Raw genomic sequence first — 21,285 nt, forward strand, 5'->3', positions numbered from 1 at the left:
GTACCTAATGTTTTGCTCTTACTTATAAGCAAGAACATGTGGTATTTGGTTTTCTGTTCCTGTTTTAATGCACTTAGGATAATGGCCTCCAGCTTCATCCGTGTTGCTCCAAAGAACATGATTTTATTCTTTTTTATGGCTGTGTAGTATTCTTTGGTGTATACATACCACATATTCTTTATCTGGTATAACACTGATAGGCATCTAGATTGATTCCATGTCTTTGCTATTGAATATAGGCCTTGGCAAAGAAATCATGACCAAAAAAAAGCAATTGCAACAAAACAAAAAATAGACAAGTGGAACCTAATTAAACTAAAGAAAAAGAAATTTTCTACACAGCAAAAGGAATAATCAACAGAATAAACGACAACCTACAGAATGGGAGAAAGTATTTGCAAACTCTGCATCCGACAGCGTCTTTTTAACAGCTGTCCAGATGTGCCACTCCTTGACTTTTTGCAAAACTTCACCAAAAGTTGTGCATTTTCCAAGCATCTTTGGACAATAAGAAGAGGCAGAGAGTAGGAAACCATGACATTGTGGAGGCTTGTGAGTATAATCTTGTTAGTGCTTTGTAGAAAATCAGATAGCTCACACTCTATCTCTAAAATCCTTTAATTAACCAAGAATCAGTGCCAATGTTACTCTTAACTTTCCTGTCTTCTCAACCCCTTTTTTGGTTCTGAACCCACGTTCATGTTATTTGCCTGGCTACCTGGAATAGATTCCCATTTTCAGTTTGACTTTGGGGTCCTCTCTAGAATGTTAATCCCTAAGAAATGTGCTCTCTAGACTCAGGTCCAGGGCATCCTCTTTTTACCTGCTCCTGTAGAACATTCTCTTCCGCTTTCTACTGTCTTGTACTCCTTCTTCAGCACTTGACTATGCCCTCAGACTTCTACAACTTATGAGTATGCACCAGAAACACGACCCTGCAGGTTGGGAAGGCTGTCACATAGTGTAAGGCATTAGTTGGGTTTGGGAGTCAAACACATTGGGATTTTCTGACCTCATCACTTTCTAGGTGTGTGACTTTGGGTATATCATTTTAGATCACTAAGCCTTCACATGTTCATGTACAAAAAGGAGACCACAGGTCGGGTGTGGTGGCTCATGCCTGTAATCCCAGCACTTTGGGAGGCTGAGGCGGGCAGATCATCTGAGGTCAGGAGTTCTAGACCAGCCTGACCAACATAGAGAAACCCCGTCTCTACTAAAAATACAAAATTAGCCGGGTGTGGTGGTGCATGTCTGTAATCACAGCTACTTGGGAGGCTGAGGCAGAAGAATCGCTTGAATCTGGGAGGCAGAGGTTGCAGTGAGCTGAGATCGTGCCATTGCACGCCAGCCTGGGCAACAAGCGTGAAACTCTGTCTCACAAAAAAAAAAAAAAAAAAAGACCATGACTTGGGCTGCTCTAGTCTATTCAAACTAACACAACAAGCTACCATAGACTGGGTGGCTTATCAACAACGGAAATTTATTTCTCACCCTTCTGGAGGCCAAGAAGTCCTAGATCAAGGTGCAGGCAGGTTCAAGGTCAGTTGTGGGTCTGCTTCCTGATTTGTAGATGGCTTCCCTCTGGCTGTATCCTCATGTGGCAGAGAGAGACAGTGCTGGTCTCTCTCCTGCTTCTTATAAGGATGCTTTGTGCATTCACGTGGTGGAAGAGGCAAGGGATCTCTTTAGGGCCTCTTTTTAAGGGCAGTAATCTCACTCATGGGGGCTCTATTCTCATGACCTAATTACCCCAAAAGGCCTCACCTCCAAATACCATCACACTGGCCATTAGGATTTAACATATCTATTTTGAGGGGGACACAAGTGTTCAGTTTATAGCAATGATGCTGTCGTGAACACTGTTGGTTTCCTAACCAATAACCATTCCTTCTTTTTTGACAGTAGAGTGTTTCATTCAGATATTCAGGGTAATGTGTCCTGTCTAAGGGGATGAATTTGTATTGCTGCCTTGATCATAATAATCCTCTACCCATTTATCAACAACTGCTTTAGGTTAGGCCATATGACCATTTCTGAACTAGAGATTTAAAGTGACCGTGGAGGGGAGGTTTTCCTCCCTGATGAAAAAGAGAGGCTTGAGAAGAGGAAGCACATCTTACTTTCTTCATAATTGTAGATATTATTGTGTAATTCAGTGATGTTTGGTGCTACAGCAACCTTCTTACAACCATGAGGAGAAAGCAAAGAAAATCACAGAGAAGCCATGTAGAGATCTAGATGTCTTATAGATCTAGAGATAGATGTCTTATTATATGAGAGAGTTAACTCAACATGTGCACATGGTCAGGGTTCTGGATGGCTTCTCTGTGATTTTTCCCATTCTGTAGGTTGTCTCTTTACTCTGTTGATAATTTCTTTTTCTGTGCAGAAGCTCTTTAGCAGGAGCTCTTTAGGGTTTCTTAGATGTCTACCTAAGACATCTCTAGATAGAAGTCTTATATGAGGAAGAAAAATCCCTATTGTTTAAGCCATTTTTACACATTTTTGGGGTATGAAGGTTATATTATGTTGTAGACACTTTTTAAGTAAAAGAACACAAAATTAAAATATAAAAGTTGATATAAAAATGAATATTTACTTAGAATAAAAAGGAAAGAAAGCCACAGCAGATTACAAATATTAAAAGCTGATAAATGCCAAACATCATAAAGCATTTTTAAATAGCAGTTTTTATTAATAATTGACTAATAAAATAAGCACTTTATCCCTTTTATTCAGGCAGGATGGTCTGTCTTCATATGACAATAATTTTGTAGTATTATTTCTATAGAGAGAATAAATAATAATTTTTTCTAGCATGACTGATAAAAATTTAATATTATTATCAATGACTCAGTAAACTTTCTCTCAGCTTCACAATTCATTGCTGTTAATGCTGTATAAATTTTTATGATTGTCATCAAACTTAGGAAAAGCTCTAATGAGCTTGTTTCATATATGAGTTGTACACTTTAGAAGAATTTCCCACACACAGCCTAACTTTTGCCTTCATACATTTCAAACCTGTTTTCTCCTCTGTACCTACATTTCTACAGTTCCCATTGCAATACCACCCCCAGTCCTGCTGTTGATATCAAGATACCAAGTGAGTAAGCAGAGTGGTGGCAGAAGTATTCCTAGAAGTCATCCCTGTAATACAGACAGGAGACAGGGAAATACTGGGTAGAAGAGGGCCGTTTCCCGGCAAAGGCCCCACCCTCAAGCCTGGATACCCATGGCCTTAAGAGAGAACGGGCATTCTTGTTTTCATGTCCAAAAAGTTGTCTTTTGGCCTGCCACACCCCACCATCCTGTACCCATATAAACCCTGAACCCCAGGCTCCAAAAGCAGGAGATGACCAGATGAGGAGACAAGCAGACAAGTGGTAGAATGGTATGACAGGAAAAGATGAAGAGAAGGAATATCTGAACACTGAGAGGAGTTTGGCTGGGGGTAGTCGGAGAGGAGTTCAGCCACTAGACGGCCAAACTCCAGGGGAAGATCATCTTCCCACTCCATCCCCCTTCCAGTTCCCCATCCATCCCGCTGACAGCCACTTCCACCACTCAGTAAAACCCCTGCATTCATCCTTCAAGTCTTTGTGTGACTCAATTTTTTCAGGACACTGGACAAGAGCTTGGGGTACAGAAAGCTATCACACTGGCCCTCTGTCCTTGCAGAAAGGTGGAGGGTCCACTGAGCTGGTTAACACTTAAGCCATCTGCAGACAGCAAGGCTAAAAGAGCCCAGTGTAACACTTGCCCACTTGGGCTCCTGCACCTGTCCCTCTGCATGCTCCACCTCCTGTAAGGGATTTGAGCAGTGGTGTTGACCCCACACCCCTGTCACACATCCTGTGAGGGGGATCAGGGAACTCTCCGGTCTCAGCTACACAAGGGCAGCTTATAGTGGCTTAACTATACATGGAAATAATTGAGAATCACATAAACATATCTCACCAACCCTATTCCTAATGTATTGTCTTAGCTGGATCTCAAAATGCCCCCAGCCTCTGCAGCACCAACTACCAGGAGGGAATGTGTAACAAGAGAGAAGTTCAGGTGGAAAGAATTAGCAGCCATATACCATTGCAGTTAAGACATTTTACTTTTGCAAACTTTCAAAAAATATGCGAGCATGTAAACACCTTGCTAGGGCTTCAGAAAGGGTTTGTTTACCTGAAGGGGCCCCAAAACTTAAACTCTGCAGTAAATACATCTTCTCTGATCATAGGCATATTGTGAGAATGGAATGACTACATAATATAAGTAAACTGCTTAGCGCAGCGTCCTGCATATAACAAGCCTTGAAATATGGTGGCAATGATTATATTTTTAGTAGTATTAGTAGCATGGAAGATGGGATCTCCCATAGAACTTTCCTTTTTTCTCCTGAATGTGTTTTCATTGCTGCAAGCAAAGCAGTGAAACAAGTCTTTGACCCACAGTTTTCTATTCTGGGTGAACAGAGCTTTGAAGTTGATTTTTAGTATGAAATTTGTTCAGGATAGGTCTTTAGTCTTGAGGAGTTAAACATTCTCATGCCTGAAAATGTTGAATATCTCTATAATTGCAGTGATGAGGACATCAAAGTGACATCTTTCCAATCAATAGTTTTATTATTATGCTTTAAATTTACAGGCATCTTTGCCCTAAAATCGGCATGTTATATTTAGTCTCCATCACCAAGAGACATCTGCCCAATGAGGCAACAGTCCTTTTCATAAATGATACGTCATGTATTTATTTCAGCAGCTAAGCACCTTCTGGCACAACAGACAGCCACCTTTGGAAACAAAGATGTCATTTTGGGTGCCTTAACAGATATGGGTTGTCTAAAATTAAAGACGGTGCTAATTAACTGGAACACAGAATTAGAACCTACAGTTTCGAAAATATGCCAAAAACAAAAAAAAAGTGTTTGCCAGAAACTTTAACACTGGAGAGCTAAGTTGGCTCTTTCAAGGACGCTAAATTGATTATAAGAATTATATAACATTGGGAGATCTCAATAAACAAAGCCTGTCAGGTTGTGCCTGAATTAGATCACTTGTTTGCTCAAAAAGCTGGTGTTTAAAGTAAATTTCCTTTCACTGATAAAAGTTATGAATAAACCTAGTGAAAAAGATACTATCTGTGGGAGGGAGACGGAAATTGACCATAGCCTGATTTGTGTGTAACTAACAATTTTTTTTTCTGTCAAATACACCTTAATTCAAAAGAAGCAATTGTCATTAATATCATTAAATCTAAAACCAGAATGAGTTGCTTGGAGTGTTAAAAAAATATTGGGAGAAGCTGGTAGAGTACTGGGTATAGGTACCAGAGTTCTTCTAGGTGATTCATACTAATGGAATCGAATGAAAAGGGCAAGATTTCAAAGTCTAGATACATGGGTTTTCATCCCATATCCGTCCCTGATTCACTGGATGATTTTAGCCAATCTCCTAACTTGATGTGGCTGGTAAGGACAACGATGTTTCCTTCCTCCTTAAGTGAGATAATGAATAGTGGAACACTTTGAAAGCTAGACAGCACTACATAAAAGAAAAAATGGGAATGGCAGTTGAGCATGATGATTAGGAGCCCAAATTTTGTGTGAATCAAAACTAGACTCTGCAAGAAGCTCTGCCACTATCCAGGTGTGTGGTCCTGGGCAGAGTAATGAACTTCTCTTCTTTAACTTCTCTTCAACAGTTGTAGCAATGGCCATATACAATAATACATGTTAATTTGTTCACCTGTGTGTATCAGAAGCACAGGATAATTATGACTTAAACACAAAGAAGATGGACTAGCAGTTCATCTAAAGGCTAGCAGTCCAGGCTGGGAGGGCCTGTCTGCTGCATGGGGTCATTCAGTGATCCAGGATCCTTCTTGCCGTTGCTCTGCCATCCTGAGCCTGTTGTTTTCATTTTCATTGGCAAGGATGCCTTGACAGTATCTCTGAATTCCAAGCAGCAGAATAAATGAAGATGAGGTAAGGAGAATCAGGATATAGCCCTTTTCTTTAAGGATACACTCTGTAAGTTACACTAGACACTTCTGCTCATATTTCATTGGTTGGAACGTAGAGAGATGGCTGCCTGTGTCTCCAAGACACATAAGCTTTATTCTAGGAGGCCAGAGCCCAGATAAAACTCAGGGGTTATTTGCTACCAGAAAGAGGAAGAAAATTTACAGGAAGGATGCTGAGGTAGGTCCATCACAGCATCCAAAACTCTTAGCACACATGAGGGTCAATAAATTTTAGCTATTACCATCTACAATAGTCAGCAGGTGTGAAAAAATTTTTCAGAGGGTGATGATCCCAGTTCATCTCTGCCATGTCTGGCCTGGTACACCAAATTCTTTACCTTTCTGAGTAGTCTCACCCTAAACACACACAAGGCCTATTCTCGAATGTAAGTACAGAAAGGGACACGTTTCTGAGATCCACTTGTGGATTACATCAAATCATTTTCTGGGTTCTCAACTGCAAAGTGTCTCATTCTCTGCTCAATGAGAAGTGATATCCAACCTGGGGAATGTTTCCAGACTGTCCACAGATGCTAAAATATTTGAGCCCTGTGAGGGGTCAGCACCACATGAGTTACATGGGCTGGGAGTAGGGAGGGCTGATTTCCCCAATGAAAATAGGGATGTTAGAGACAGAGGAAGGAATGCTAGTGCTTAGTGTGAACAAACAACAGATGTTCATACCATCTCTTCAATTCTCTTTCTTTCTTCTCTATTCCTTCCCCTTTCCTACGTTCTTTCTCCCTTCCTTCCCTCCCCTCCTTCTCTCATTTTCTCTTGCTAATAACCACTGTGCAAGACACATAGATGAACCTCTTGTGGTTCCTGACTTCAGGCAGCTCTCAGATTCAAAAAGGAGGCCGGGCATGATGGCTCACACCTATAATCCCAGCACTTTGGGAGTCTGAGGCGGACTGATTGCTTGAGCCCAGGAGTTTGAGACCAGCCTGGCCAACATGGCAAAACCCCATCTCTACTATAATACAAAAAATTAGCTGGGTGTGGTGGCACACACTGGTAGTTCCAGGTACTTGGGATGCTGAGGTAGGAGGATCACTTTAGCCCGGGAGGCAGAGGTTGCAGTGAGCAACAAACACACCACTGTACTCAGTCCGGGCGACAGAGAAAGACCCTGTCCCCCCAACCAAAAAAACAAACAAATAAACAAAACAAAAAGGAGAAAGACAATTAAATAACAAACTCCAGTAAAATGTGATATGCTTTGGAAATGCATACACAAATAAATAAATAAAGGAATGAATGAATGAATGAATGAATGAATAAAATGGTATAACGGAATTACACAAAGTACTCTAAGTGAACAGAAAAAGAAGGGATTAACTCACCTAGATCAGATGAAAACTCGGGGAACTTTTCACAAAGGAAATATTTAATCTGACTCTGAAGGATGAGGAGGAGTTTATAACATTTTCCAACAAAAAGAGACCCTCATAAAACCACCATTAGGGTCTTCGAATTTTCACATGGAACTTGGAGAAACATTCTATGATCAAATACCAGTGAATTTGAGTAGACACAGCCTGTCACTAAATTTAACCTTCTGTAAGTCATTCGTCTACTCTTGTCATCAGTTTTTATCTTTTGTAAGATAAGCAGATGGGGCTATTTATGAAGCTCCTTCCTGCTCTTAAAAACAAGGAATTTCCATTTGAAAGGATGAAGACCCATGGGTTGTACAGTGAATGGAAGGGTCTTTGATGCTGAGATTCTAGGTAAATGTGCAGTGTTGGCCAGGCGCAGTGGCTCATGCCTGCAATCCCAACACTTTGGGAGGCCGAGGTGGGCAGATTACATGAGGTCAAGAGTTCAAGACCAGCATGGCCGATATGGTGAAACCCTGTCTCTACTAAAAATACAAATATTAGGTGGGCGTGGTGGTGGGCGCCTGTAATCCCAGCTGCTCAGGGAGGCTGACACAGGAAAATTGCTAGAACCTGGAAGGCGAAGGTTTGTGGTGAGCTGAGATTGTGCCATTGTACTACAGACTGGGTGACAGAGGAAGACTTCATCTCAAAAAAAAAAAAAGACGTGTTGTTGTTGCTTTGGAGAGTTGAGTATATATATTGGGAGAAACTGGTTTACCAGATATGTGAATCAGCTAGTTGCTATTGTGGACACTAAGGAAAAGAAGTAATGAGACTTCTAAGCTAAACGTGGGTCAGTTTATTCCATTGACTGAACTCATCCTGCAACTGTAGCAATGGCTGGAACCAATGTCAACTGCAGAGCCAACAGGAAATTCTTGTAACCAGATTAATTTTTTCCCAAATCCCACCATTTGAGGTTCATCTTGTTAAGTCCTTCTGATGGTCTTTTCCCCATGAGTTGAATTTTGCTTTTTCATGGTTGGGAAATCACACTTGGCCAACAAATGAGATGGAGTTAGGTGTACTAAAATATGTATACAGTTTAAAATTATCACCAGGTTCCTTTTTTACTTCTTAATTTAGTAAACAGGAGGAAAACAAACCCTATGCCACCCCTCTGTGTTGTAATCTTGTATTGAAAAGTCCTGTTGTGAAAGCAGCATGACCCATTAAGCCCTGAAGTTCAAACCACAAAAATTACTACCTTGACCTAATGATTACAATTTGTTACTGGTGCTCAGCTCCAGCAGATGAGTAAGTTCTAGCATACAGGGAGAAAATGGACTTGAAAACAGGATGGAGTAGGAGTTCACAAATGCCCACACAGCATTCCTGGAAACAAGGGCTTTGAATTCCCTGGGGATATTATTGGCCTCATTTTAAAAGACAAGGAATGAGGCTCAGAGAAGTAAAAAGACTGGCTGTGTCACATAGCTAGGAAGCAGACATGTAGGGGCTCAAAACAAATTTTTGTTAATTACCATGTTCGTTCGTTCGTTCTTTCTTTCTTCTTTCTTTCTTTCTTTTTTTTTTTTTTTTTTTTTCAGACAGAGTCTTGCTCTCTTGCCCAGGCTGGAGTGCAGTGGCACGATCTTGGGTCATTGCAACCTCTGCCTCCGGGGTTCAAGCGATTCTCCCTAGTAGCTGGGATTACAGGTTTGCGCCACCACGTCTGGCTAATTTTTTGTATTTTTAGTAGAGACAGGGTTTCACCATGTTAGCCAGGCTGGTCTCAAACTCTTGACCTTAGGTGATCCACCTGCCTTGGCCTCCCAAAGTGCTGGGATTACAGGCGTGAGCCACTGTGCCTGGCCAGGAACAAGATTTATAGACAGCAAAAGGACAGTGATGTACAGAAAATGGAAGTGAAGTACAGAAACAACTGGATTGGCTGTAGCTCACTGTTTGCCTTATTTGAACACAGTTCGAACTGTTGGATACATCTGATTGGCCAAAACTCAGTGATTGCCACAGGTATGGGCTACAATCGATTTACACCTCCACTTGTTATAGTTCATGACGTACAGAAAAACCTTTAGGCTGAACTTAAATATGTAAGGAGGCAGCTTTAGGCTAAACTTGATTTAACACTGGATGAAGAAAATTTGGTACATATACACCGTGGAATACTATGCAGCTATAAAAAAGAATATCATGTGCTTTGCAGAAACATGAATGGAGCTGGAGGCCATGATCCTTAGCAAACTAACACAGGGACAAAAAACCAAATACCACATGTTCTCACTTTTAAGTGGGAGCTAAATGATGAGAACACATGGACACATGGAGGGGAACAGCACACACTGGGCCTTATTGGAGGGTGGAAGGTGAGAGGAGGGAGAAGATCAGGAAAAATAAGTAATAGGGGTATTAGACTTAATACCTGGGTGATGAAATAATCTGTACAACAAACTCCCATTACATGAGTTTACCTATATAACCAACCTGCACACATACTTCTGAACTTAAAGGTTAAATACGAATAAAATAAAACCTAAATCACATGACAAAAAGGAATGAAATGATGTGGAGCTCTGTTTATGAGCCTAAGATTGTGCTAGTATCTAGAAAACAGAATGGATTATCCAGAAAGATTTGGATAGCTATGGATATGATTATTTTACTGAATTATTTCACTAATATACAAATCTAAAGATTTGATTTAATTGCAAATCCAGTAACCTAACCTTCTTTCGTTAAAAAAAAAAAAGTCACTTTGATTTGCTTACAAGAGTAAATATTGTATGAAATGAAAAAAAGAGTACATACTGGAAGATTATATTTATATGAAATTCAAAAACAGGTAAAAACTAATCTTTGGTGTTAGATGTCAGAATAGCAGTTACCCTTGGGAAGTAGTGACTAGAACAGGAGATAAGTGAGGTGCTTTCGTGGCATTGGTGATGCTCTTTTACTTGTTCTGGGCCAGGATATATGACTGTGATTGGTTTGTGAAAATTCACCAAGCTATACTCATAACCTATGCACCATTCTGTAGGTATATTCTACATGAAAAAAAACCTCAAAAAGTAAAAATGAAATTCACACAAAGTTAAGAAACAAGCTAGCTGAAGGCTTATAGAAAGAGTTATAAATGATAACAGTAGTAGGTGACATTTACCATTGGCTTACTTAGAACCTGGTAAGTTTATGCATTAATTAATTTAATTCCTTCAACATCACAAAGTATACACAATTGTTACCCCATTCTTAGAAGGGAAACAAGGCTCAAAATCTTAATTATCTTACCCCGACCATATAACACATAAGCACTAGAGTACATATTCAAACAGGAGCAGCCCACCTCCAGTTTAACCATCATATGTCATTTTAACCATCATATGACACCAGTTCTCCAACACTGGGAGGATGTGAGACACCCAAGGGTACTTAGATTCACAAGTTTATTCCTGTGGAAACCACTTAGAAACCCAAGAAATTGGTTAGCCAGGCACAATGGGGCCCACCTGTAGTCCTAGCTACTTGAGAAGCTAAGGCAGGAGGATTGCTTGAATCCAGGAGTTCGAGGCTGCACTGAGCGATGATAACACCACTGCACTGCAGCCTGGATGACCTTGTCTCTGAAAAAGAAGAAAGAAAGAAAGAAAGAAAAGGAAGGAAGAGAAAGAAAGAAAGAAAGAAAGAAAGAAAGGAAGGGAGGGAAGAAGGGAGGGAGGGAAATGAAGGAAGAAGGAAGAGCAAGAAAGAAAGAAAGGCAGAGAAAGAAAGAAAAAGGAAGAAATAATAAAACCTAAGAAATTTGAATAAATTTCTTAAAATTACCTCTGGAAGAAAACAAAATGTTTAAACAAAAACTCAATGTTCACTGAGATGGAGAAAGTCTGTTTATAACAATTTAAGGAGCCACACAGAAAATCACAAGGGCTATAACTTCCTGCTTGCCGAAGGCACCTTTTGGATGAATTGCTGCTTATATCACTGCATGGCAACTGGAGAAGACGTGGATTGATGCAGTCGTTCTCAGGAAGTTAGAGGACTATTAACATCAGCACGGGATTCCTGATGATGTGTTGAAGGGTGGTTGGCACCCGCAAAAGGAAAGGTGATATGTTTCATATTTTATGATACGTTTTGTCACTCGAGGGAATTTAGAAGTGGAGGCACTTGATAGTGAAAATGGAAGCCAACTTTCTCTTTTTGTCACTTGCATTATTTGGGATGTTTTGAGTTGGAAAAAAAAAAAATAAGCAGAGACTGAATCTGTCCACTAAAGGAGAAGGGAGAACTGGGTTGGAGCCAAGAAATGGGCAGAGTGAGAAGCAAGGCTGGGAACCAGATATTTGCTCAGTTTATTTGCTTCCTCTCTCTTGTTAGCTATTGAGTTTTCATTACAGTGTACTCACTTCTTTCTTCAAGTCTTCACTGTCAGTGTCTTGCAAACTACTGAACACCACTGGATCCCTCATTCCTAAAGCAGAAGTGGCTTGACTGAATGTCATCGTAGTGGGAAACACACACATTGGGCAGACCCCACCATTGCAGGCTACCTCAGTAGATATCGTCTGCAAAGACAGCCTGTGCCTGCATGGTGAGATCTATCCCTGCTCAAGGAGCAGCTCACTTTAGCTTCCCTAAGTGGAGATAATGGGCAGGTTAATGCCAACGGGCAGAGAAGAAGGGCATGGTGGTGACCCTATCAACATGCTCGAATGCTGGCATCAAACAGAGGATGCTTGAAGCTTTGGTGTGGTGAAGCTGGTGGAACTTTTTGAAATCTCTTGGGAAGGTTTATGCCAATGATACCCTACCTAAACCCCATCTCACATTTTCTTGGTTGAAACCGTGAGCCTATTTTCTTCTTCCCTCCTTTTCTTCTTTAAATCCTTCCTTTATTACTTCCTTTGCTCCTTCATTCAACAGATACCTGTCATGTTTTGGAGGGGAGGCCTAGCCTGAAAGAAGCTAGATTATGTTTATCTCTGAGAATATGACTTGTGTAGGCATCTCAGGTTTGTCAGTACAGTGGTTGACCTACATGTATTTATTAGCAGGATCTTTCAAGAAAAAAAAAAAAGAGGTGCTCCAATTATTTATTGCTAAGTATCAAAACAGCCCCAAACTTAGTGGCATGAAAGAATGGCATTTTAATATGCCTATGATTCTATGGATCAGGAATTTGAAAGCCCATGTCCATGTCCCGCAATGTCTAGGGTAACGAAGGCTGGAGATGGTTGGAATGGCTCACCTGGGGCTGTATATCTGGAGCCTCCGTTCTTCACCATGTGGCATCTGCTGAAACCGCATATGCAAGAGAACTACTTCACTCATATGCATGGTGTGTGGGCTGAAGTGGCTGGAACACATGGGGTCTGACTGGCACTGCTTCTCCTCCATATGACCACATGGACTTCCCCCCATTATGGCGGTCTTATGTTACTCAACCCAGAGACTCCTGCCCAGGCCCATGGAGAGAGCAGAAGCTGCTGGAGCTCTGATGATGTGGGCCAAACTGGGATGTTCTGTGGCTCAGATGGCAAAGCAGCAAAGAGGTGGCGTGATTTTATTCACCTCCTGCATGAATTCACAGTTACACAATGTGGCTCTAGCACCATAAGGACTATAAGTAATAATCTAATCTTGAGAACACAGAAGATAGCATGCTGGTGTGATTGCACTGATACCCTCAGCCAGCTCAGGCAGAATAAACAACACGGGCTAGCAGTGCAGGACAAGAACAGCACATTGCACCTTCCTTAGTGACCACAGCTAATAGCCTGATTAATGAGGCACAGATGCAACAACGTTGGGGCATTCCCAGAAATAAAGTGGGGACATTCTAAAGGGGCTGGAGGTTCTATGTAAGTAGTTGAAGCAAAACTTTAGTGAAATGTGGATATTTAATCTTATATAAACCCACGTGTATGAACTGGTTTGTGAAGATGCAAATTACACTTTACAAAACTTTTAGTTCAAGCTTTGTATTTAATGACCTCACCCTCCTGGGTTTAGTATCTAATTGGAAAAATAAAATTAATATACAATAAATAATGGCGTAAGACAACGTAACAGCTGTCACCAGGGAGCCCTGAATAAATGACTCAAACATTAAGTTTTATAGGGATAAGCTCCAAGAAAGAAGACATTCTGAGAGATGGAAAGAACAGCGGGCCTCCTGGAAGCTGGAAATTTGATCTGTGCTTTGGAAGGTGGTGCAATTAAGTTAGGCAGACAATGAAAGAAATCTCAAAACTAGAAATATTTTTGAAAGACTTTTGGCTTTGTGGGACTAATCTTTCCTTTAATATCTAAATGAAACAACTCATAAGAACAACTATTTTTTCCCAAGCATTTTTAGTTTTTAAACCTTAACCTTTGTTAGCGTGTGATGTCTAGAACTCTGGAGTTTGAAGACATGTGGGAAGTCTAAATATGGTTATAAGAGAGGATTAAAAAATCAAAAGTAGAGGAGGTAATTTAGAGTGGCTGTTTACTTACGTCTCTTCCTAAACTTGAAGGGAAATAATGTAGACCAGGGTTGGCCAGATAGTAAGTACTTTTTGACGTTGTTGGTCATACAATTTTTATAGCAACTACTCAACTCTGTTGTTGTAGCCAGGAGCAATCATAAACAAGGCATAAACAAATAAGCATGGCTATAACTGTGTTCCAATAAAACTTTATTTACAAAGCCAGGTGGCAGGCTGGATTTGGCCCATGAACCATATAGCTTGCTGACCTCCACTCTAGATGTTCAATTTATTCCATCAATGTTTAGTGAAATCTACACTGCGTTAATCATTGTGAATAAGAACATGGGATAAAAGTTGTTTGCTCAAGCTGGGCACAGTGGCTCATGGCTATAATCCCAGCACTTTGGGAGGCCAAGGCAGGCAGATCACCTGAAGTCAGGAGTTCAAGACCAGGCTGGCCAACATGGCGAAACCCCGTCTCTACTAAAAATACAGAAATTAGCCAGGTGTGGTGGTGGGCACCTGTAATCCCAGCTACTCTGAATGCTGAGGCAGAAGAATTGCTTGAATCTGGAGGGGGGAGGTTGCCCTGAGCGGAGATCGCACCACTGCACTCCAGCCTGGGCAACAGAGTGAGACTCTGTCTCAAAAGAAAAAAAAAAAAAAAGGTTTTTTGCTCAGCAGGCATTTACTGTAGGCTGATTGTGTGCTTGGTGCTGTGCCAGTCAAGTGAAATCTAATATTGAACAGATAAATATGATCCTCCCCTCACAGAAAGCTTCCAGCCTAGGAGTAAAAAGCCTGGAGATGGGGATGGAAGCTATCACAGGATCTAACCCAGTCTTGGGAGATGAAGAAACCAGAAATGTCTTTCCTGAGGAAGGGATGTTCAGTCTGAGATTGGAAGAAGCTTGTTCTTAGCACAGACAGGTTATAAAAGTGGGGGATGGGGGGTAAGGAAAGGCAAGAGTAATGTTCCATATAGAAGAAACACCCATTTCAAAGCACAGAAGGGAGGGTGTCTTTCTTTAAAGAAACAGAAAAATTCATTATGGCTGAGGCAGCCTGATTAATGAAGCCAGAATGAGACAACCCTTCAACCCAAGATGGAATTGGAGGGCTGACTGGGAGCCCACCAACATCCCCAGAAACGCACAAATGCCCCTGACCCTCAGCATGTGCACATTTCTTCTGCAGTATCAGGGCATTTAATAATCAGCCTTGTTTAGGAACAGCTGAGATTCTGCAGATGACAAACACTATGAAATCCTCTCACGTAGACATTGATTCCACTCAAGAGATGATGGTGTTACAGCTGCTCCCAGTGAAACAGCTAGATTTTGCTTCAGGGGAAAGCAGTGATCCAACTTAGACTCTTCACACACACCATGCAAGGAAAAAGTCCATTTCCACATCATTTTCAACACTAATTAAACTGGCACCAATTAATGCAAACCCAGGGAGCACTTGAAGTGATCCTTGGCCCTTTCCCTTCAATAAAAATATGCAGTTGGCTGAAAATCTTCATCCCTCAGGCCAGGTAAGAGAGGATCTGCTGCATTCAGATGTCCTAGAGACAGTGCCATTTCTTCTCTGTGTTATTACTGACAACAAGTACTTTCTGCATTCCATATAATTCCAATATACCATCCTTGGGCTCTGTATTAATCCGTTTTCATACTGCTGATAAAGACATACCTAAGACTGGGAAGAAAAAGAGGTTTAATTGGACTTACTTCCACATGGCTGAGGAGTCCTCAGAATCACGGCAGGAGGTGAAAGGCACTTCTTACATGGCTGCGGCAAGAGAAAATGAGGAAAATGCAAAAGCAGAAACCCCTGATAAAACCATCAGATCTCGTGAGACTTATTCACTACCACGAGAACAGTATGGGGGAAACCACCCCCATGATTCAAATTATGTCCCACTGGATCCCTCCCACAACACGTGGGAATTACAGGAGCTACAATTCAAAATGATATTTACATAGAGACACAGAGCCAAACCATATCAGGCTCTAATAAACTAAGATGCAAACTTCATCCAATAGAACAAAGTAAACACTCGGTGAATTTTAATTTATGTTATTTTGTTGTACATAAAAGAACCCAATACAATATTTGACACACAGTAAGTATCAACAAATATTAGTCCTCTTCCCCTTCTTCCAGGCCATTCTAGTCTTCAACTCTCGCCTGAAATCTCATAAAACCTCTTATGTGCCGTATTTTCCCAAACGAACCCCAGGTTGGGGTAAATGCTTCCAGCCACACTAAAAGAAATGTCTGATCAGCAGGATGTGGAGGAGATGCTAACTCCCTGGTGACGAGCACAGGAAATGCCCATGTGGTGATCTAAGCCCTTTGGGGGGCTCTTTTCTGCCTGCATCCTCTAATATAAATGGTTGGTTTTGCAGAACCAGCTTTGAATGCATATACCCAATCACTACACAAGTGGGGCTGGTCAGCTTTTCTTGCCTCTGTGGCCACAGGAGAGAGCACTCTCAAAAACACAGGTCACCTCCAAGGACCAACCCACTAGTAAAATACGGGCTGATGTCTGATGGCAAATGCTCCCCATGGAGCCAGCACAGACGTTCAGTGAGGTTCCGAGGATGTAACAGGCTTCCAGGCTAAAGCACAAAGTAGCAAATATGTTCCTGTCCTTGCTACAAGTGTCAGGATTTTTTTTAAAAAGTTAGCTTTTGAATGTTGAAGGTGTTCAAAAATATTTATTAATGCCATCAACATTCACATAGCCTGGAGAAAACTACATTGGCACTGACTGATATAAGACAATTGGGTTAGGCTGGGCGTGGTGGCTCACGCCTGCAATCCCAGTGCTTTCAGAGGCTGAGGCAGGTGGATCACTTGAGGTCAGGTGTTCAAGACCAGCCTGGCCAACATGGTGAAACCCCATATCTACAAAAAATACAAAAATTAGCTGGGCATGGTGGTGCATGCCTATAGTCCTAGCTACTTGGGAGGCTGAGGCAGGAGCATTGCTTGAACCTGAGAGGCGGAGGTTGCAGTGAGCTGAGATCACTCCACTGCATTCCAGCCTGGGTGAAAGAGTGAGACTCTGTCTCAAAACAAACAAACAAAAACAAAGAAACAAACAAAAACCACCACCAACAACAACAACAAACAATTGGGTTAAAAAGTTACATCTGAATGTTGATCCTGTAATTTTCATGACCTTGTGAGTGATCTTAGTGAGATTCAGTCCCCAACTTTGTGTCTCCATTTCTTCATCTTTCTGATGACAGTCTTATTGCACGTGAGAGCTAAGATTCCTCCTAACTCTAAAATGAAAGGTTCCTGTTGTATCTTTGGAGAAAGGAGGAAAGAGACCTGGACTCAAAGTTACAGAACTTGGATTCCTATCCTAATTTTACCACTAATCAGGTGCATGGCCTTGCACAAATAATTTAGTGTCTCTAAGAATCCAGCTGCCTTACCTTAAAATGAGAGGAAGGAGCTTGATCAGCTTTAAGTTTTATGAGTCAGTGACTTGAAGATGGTATTGCTCTGGGCATCTTCTCTGAACAGTGGCATCCAGGAGCCCCAGAGGTCAGATATCTGAATGTTTGCCTGAGAAGGGTGAAGGCTTCCATTTTCCAGGCAGTACAGAAATTGTCTACTTACTTTGTATAGAAACCACCAGCCTCTGGCCATCTGACATGTGCCTTGTATTTACCCTGGAGATTGTTTTCTTTATTTTTGTTTTATTACAAAAGGGAGATAAGTTCAAAGGAAGAGAAAAGCAAAAAGAAGAAATAACCCCTGTAATCTACCTTATCCCCCAAAGTTACCAAGAGTTCAATTTCATTTTATAACCTCTGTACCTGTTTTCAGTATCTCCCAGAGAGATCCATCGTTTATCCAAATCATCCCTAAGTTCTTCAGCTTTCGGGGACTAATCTTTCTCTAATATCCAAATAAAACAACTCATTTCCCCTGTATTATTTCTCTATTGCTGCATAACAAATTATCGTACATTTTGGAGCTGATAACAACACCCACTCACAGTTCTATATGTCTTTGTGCATGGCATCCCTGGGTCCTCTGCTCAGGTCTTACAAGGCTAAAATAGAGGTGTCAGTAAGGCTGTGTTCCAACCTGTAGTCTCTGGAGATAAATCCACTTCCAAACTCATTCAGACTGTTGAATTCAGTTCTTCGCAACTGCAGGACTGAGGTCCTGTTTCCTTTCTAGCTGTCAACCAAAGGCTGCTCTCAGCTCCAAGAGTCCACCTGCATCCTTGCCACATTTTGCCATCACCCCATTATCAAGCCAACAAGGACGCATTGAGTTCTCTTCATGCTTCTACTATCTTTATGTCAGGAAGAGCTCTGTCCCTTTTAAGGACTCATCTGATTAGGTCAAGTCCACCCAGGTAATATCTCTTTTGATGAATTTGAAGGCAATTGATTTGTAACCAAACCATAGAAGCCATATCCAATCCCATTCACTGGCCCCACACAGTCCCAAGAGAGGGGATTCTATACAGTATGTACAGGAAGGGGCAGGAATTGTGGAGGGTCTCTTAGAATTTTCCTAACTCACGCCAATTCTGCATTACTGCAGGAAATCCAGTCCTCTCCTGAATATCTCACTAGGAAGTAATCTGTTATAGTGCTCCGCATTGAGCTGGTGCTCAAAAAGCAACTGATAAATGAATCAAAGTGCTCCTGAATGTAATGACCTTGTGGCCAGCCCCTCTCATTTGCTACTCCAATGTTGCCCACTTCTTGGCCACTTCTGGCCTTATCATCATATTCCAGGCTTCTCTGCCTGTCTCTTCTGCTCCAAACCCCTAGGCATCAGCCCTCCAAGGCAACACTAGCAGAAGGTCAATGCCTGACTGCAGTAAGATTGGGAGAGGAAAAGGCCAATGAAGGCAATCACAAAACAGGGAAAAATGAAATCATGCGAAACTGGGTACCAGGCATCACTACTCCTTAAGTCCAAATCATATCCCATCAGAAGTCCCTTACTGGTAATCTCTCACCTTAGATGAGAGCTCAGAAAACTTTTATAAATATGTTAGATTTTGCAGGCCATAATGTCTCTGTTGCAGCTATTTAACTTTCACCTGTAATGCAAAAGCAGTCATATATGATATGTAAAGAAATCGGCATGGCTATGTCTCAGTTAAAATGTATTTATAAAATAAAGCATAGACCAGAATCAGCCTTTGATTGCTTCTGGCTTAGACCCTGGCTGCTTTGAGGCTTTGGCCTATTCTCCCAGAATGGAGTCTTCAGGTATCTTTGTTTCTTTACCTTCCCGGATGAAGGAAACTTGTCCCAGGCCAGGAGAGGAAAGTGAAATCATCATAACATCCAAATAAACTCTTCATTCAAAGAGAACCACTCCATATATATACCATGGAATACTATGCAGCCATAAAAAGAATGATATCATGGCCTTTTCAGCAACATAGTTGCAGCTGGAGGCCATTATCCTAAGCGAATGAATGCAGAAAAAGAAAATCCAATACCACATGTTCCCGCTTATAGGTGGGAGCTAAACAATTGGTATACATGGGCATAAAGATGGAAACAATAGACATTGGTTACTTCAAAAGCAGGGAGGGGCTGGGTGCGGTGGCTCACACCTGTAATCCCAACACTTTGGGAGGCCAAGGTGGGCAGATGGCTTGAGGTCTGAGACCAGCCTTGCCAACATGGCAAAACCCCATCTCTCCTAAAAATACAAAAATTATCCAGGCATGGTGGCACGTTTCTGTAGTCCTGGCTACTCAGAAGGCTGAGGCAAGAGAATTGCTTGAACCCAGGAGGTGTGGATTGCAGTGAGCTGAGATTGCACACCTGCACTCCAGCCTGGGGGACAGAGTGAGACTTCGTCTCAAACAAAAACAAAAACAAAAACAAACATAAATAAGCAAAAGCAGGGAGGGAAGAATGGGGGTAAGGGCTGCAAAGCAACTTACTGGGTACTATGTTCATTGTTTGGGTGAGGGGTTTTCTAGAAGCCTCAGCATTATGCAGTACACTTGTGAAACAAACCTGCACATGTAACCTCGATCTAAAATAAAATAAAAATAAATACCTTTTTAAAGAGAAAGAACCACTCATTCACATGAACATAAAAAAGAATTTTAACTTCCTGTTGTCCTGAACTTTCTCATTATGGATTTTGCACTACCTTGGAAAAACTCATTTGAGAGTTGTTGTTATTTGCTTGTTTGTTTCTTCCTAGAGAAGATCCCCAAGCCACAGGAAGACCCCAGAGAAACTCTGATATTGTAGTTGTTTTTGTGGCTTTGCCTGATCCTGCAGGCCTAGATGGAGTTCTTGGGGGCTGCCCAAGGTCAAGTACTTGTGCTTTGCTTCCTATCAGTCATTCTGTAGGGTAAGCTAACGAACAGGATACAGACAACACAGAAGAGTTATCTTCCCCTTTCTGAGCCCACTCTGAAGGTCCCTGCTTGCCTTCCTCTTTTTCCTTCCTTTTGTAATAGGAACTTCACAGTTCAAAGCCTTCTGCGGAGCGTTTGACAGAAAATGTAGTTTAAGCTGCAACTTGCTGTAATCATAATAGCTGCCGTTTACTGGGAGCTTACTACACGTCAGGAACCTTGCCAAGTGTTTTATATGTGTTATCTCATTTAATTCTTACAACAATTTTATGAGATAGGCTCCATTCCTTTTTCCATTTTATGCACAGAAAACTGCAGTGTCAAGAGGTTAATCAGCTTCCCTAGGTACACGGAGCCAGAAAGTGGTGGAGTCTATTCGGAATGCAGATCTCTCTCACTCCAAAAGGAGTTCTCCCAAAGATGACACCAAAGAGCATCTGCATCTGGGAGATAGAGCCCCCCCGGGAGGCACTGTCTGTGTACCTTTCCCCTGCCATCAGGGTGATGGAAGTTTATGGCCCACCTCATAGAGGGCACCACAGAGAATCTTGACATTCTTTTTAGACCAAGGCCACTTAATAAAGTACTTCTATTGATCGTTCAAAGTAAATAAGTTCAAGACAGGCTAGAGGGCTTAATTTCAGACAGAACAATACATTAAGAGGAAGCAAAGGCCACATGGCTAACTTAATAAAGCTTCTTCACTTAGGGTGTCTTTCAGATCACATCAAAAAATAACACTGAAATTGAATGGCTGTACATAAATAAGTCAGAATTGACATCATCCTCACCTCGCAGTGTGGTTTATGAATGGCGTTGACAGTAATTAAACACTTCTCAGCTGCAAGTATCACCAAGCATTCTATTTACATTATCATACTTAATTTTCACAATAATTCTCTGCATTAGTCAGGACAGTCTAGGCTATGCTGCAGTAACAGGCAACCCCCAAATCCTGGAGGCTTAAAATTGGAAAGGCTTATTTCTCACTCATGCCGATTGTCTACTATAGTCAGCTGGGGAATTTGCTACTCTGGGACCAGGCTAGCAGAATATT

The 21,285-nt window shown here is 41.5% G+C and overlaps 1 protein-coding gene and 1 long non-coding RNA gene across 2 annotated transcripts in view; one reads left to right on the forward strand and one right to left on the reverse strand.

The window, feature by feature from the left end:
• SHISA9 (shisa family member 9) overlaps nt 1-21,285 on the forward strand; it is a 664,814-nt gene that overhangs the window by 503,852 nt on the left and 139,677 nt on the right. The gene's annotated exons all lie outside the window — the stretch shown is intronic.
• Nucleotides 8,921-15,641, reverse strand: LOC134729334 (uncharacterized). Its single transcript, XR_010110349.1, has 2 exons — nt 15,577-15,641; nt 8,921-10,990 (listed from the first exon to the last, which is right to left on the reverse strand). It is a non-coding gene; the product is annotated as an uncharacterized LOC134729334 (long non-coding RNA).

Source organism: Pan paniscus, chromosome 18 (assembly GCF_029289425.2).
Source record: "Pan paniscus chromosome 18, NHGRI_mPanPan1-v2.0_pri, whole genome shotgun sequence".
NCBI classification, from domain to species: Eukaryota; Metazoa; Chordata; class Mammalia; order Primates; family Hominidae; genus Pan; species Pan paniscus.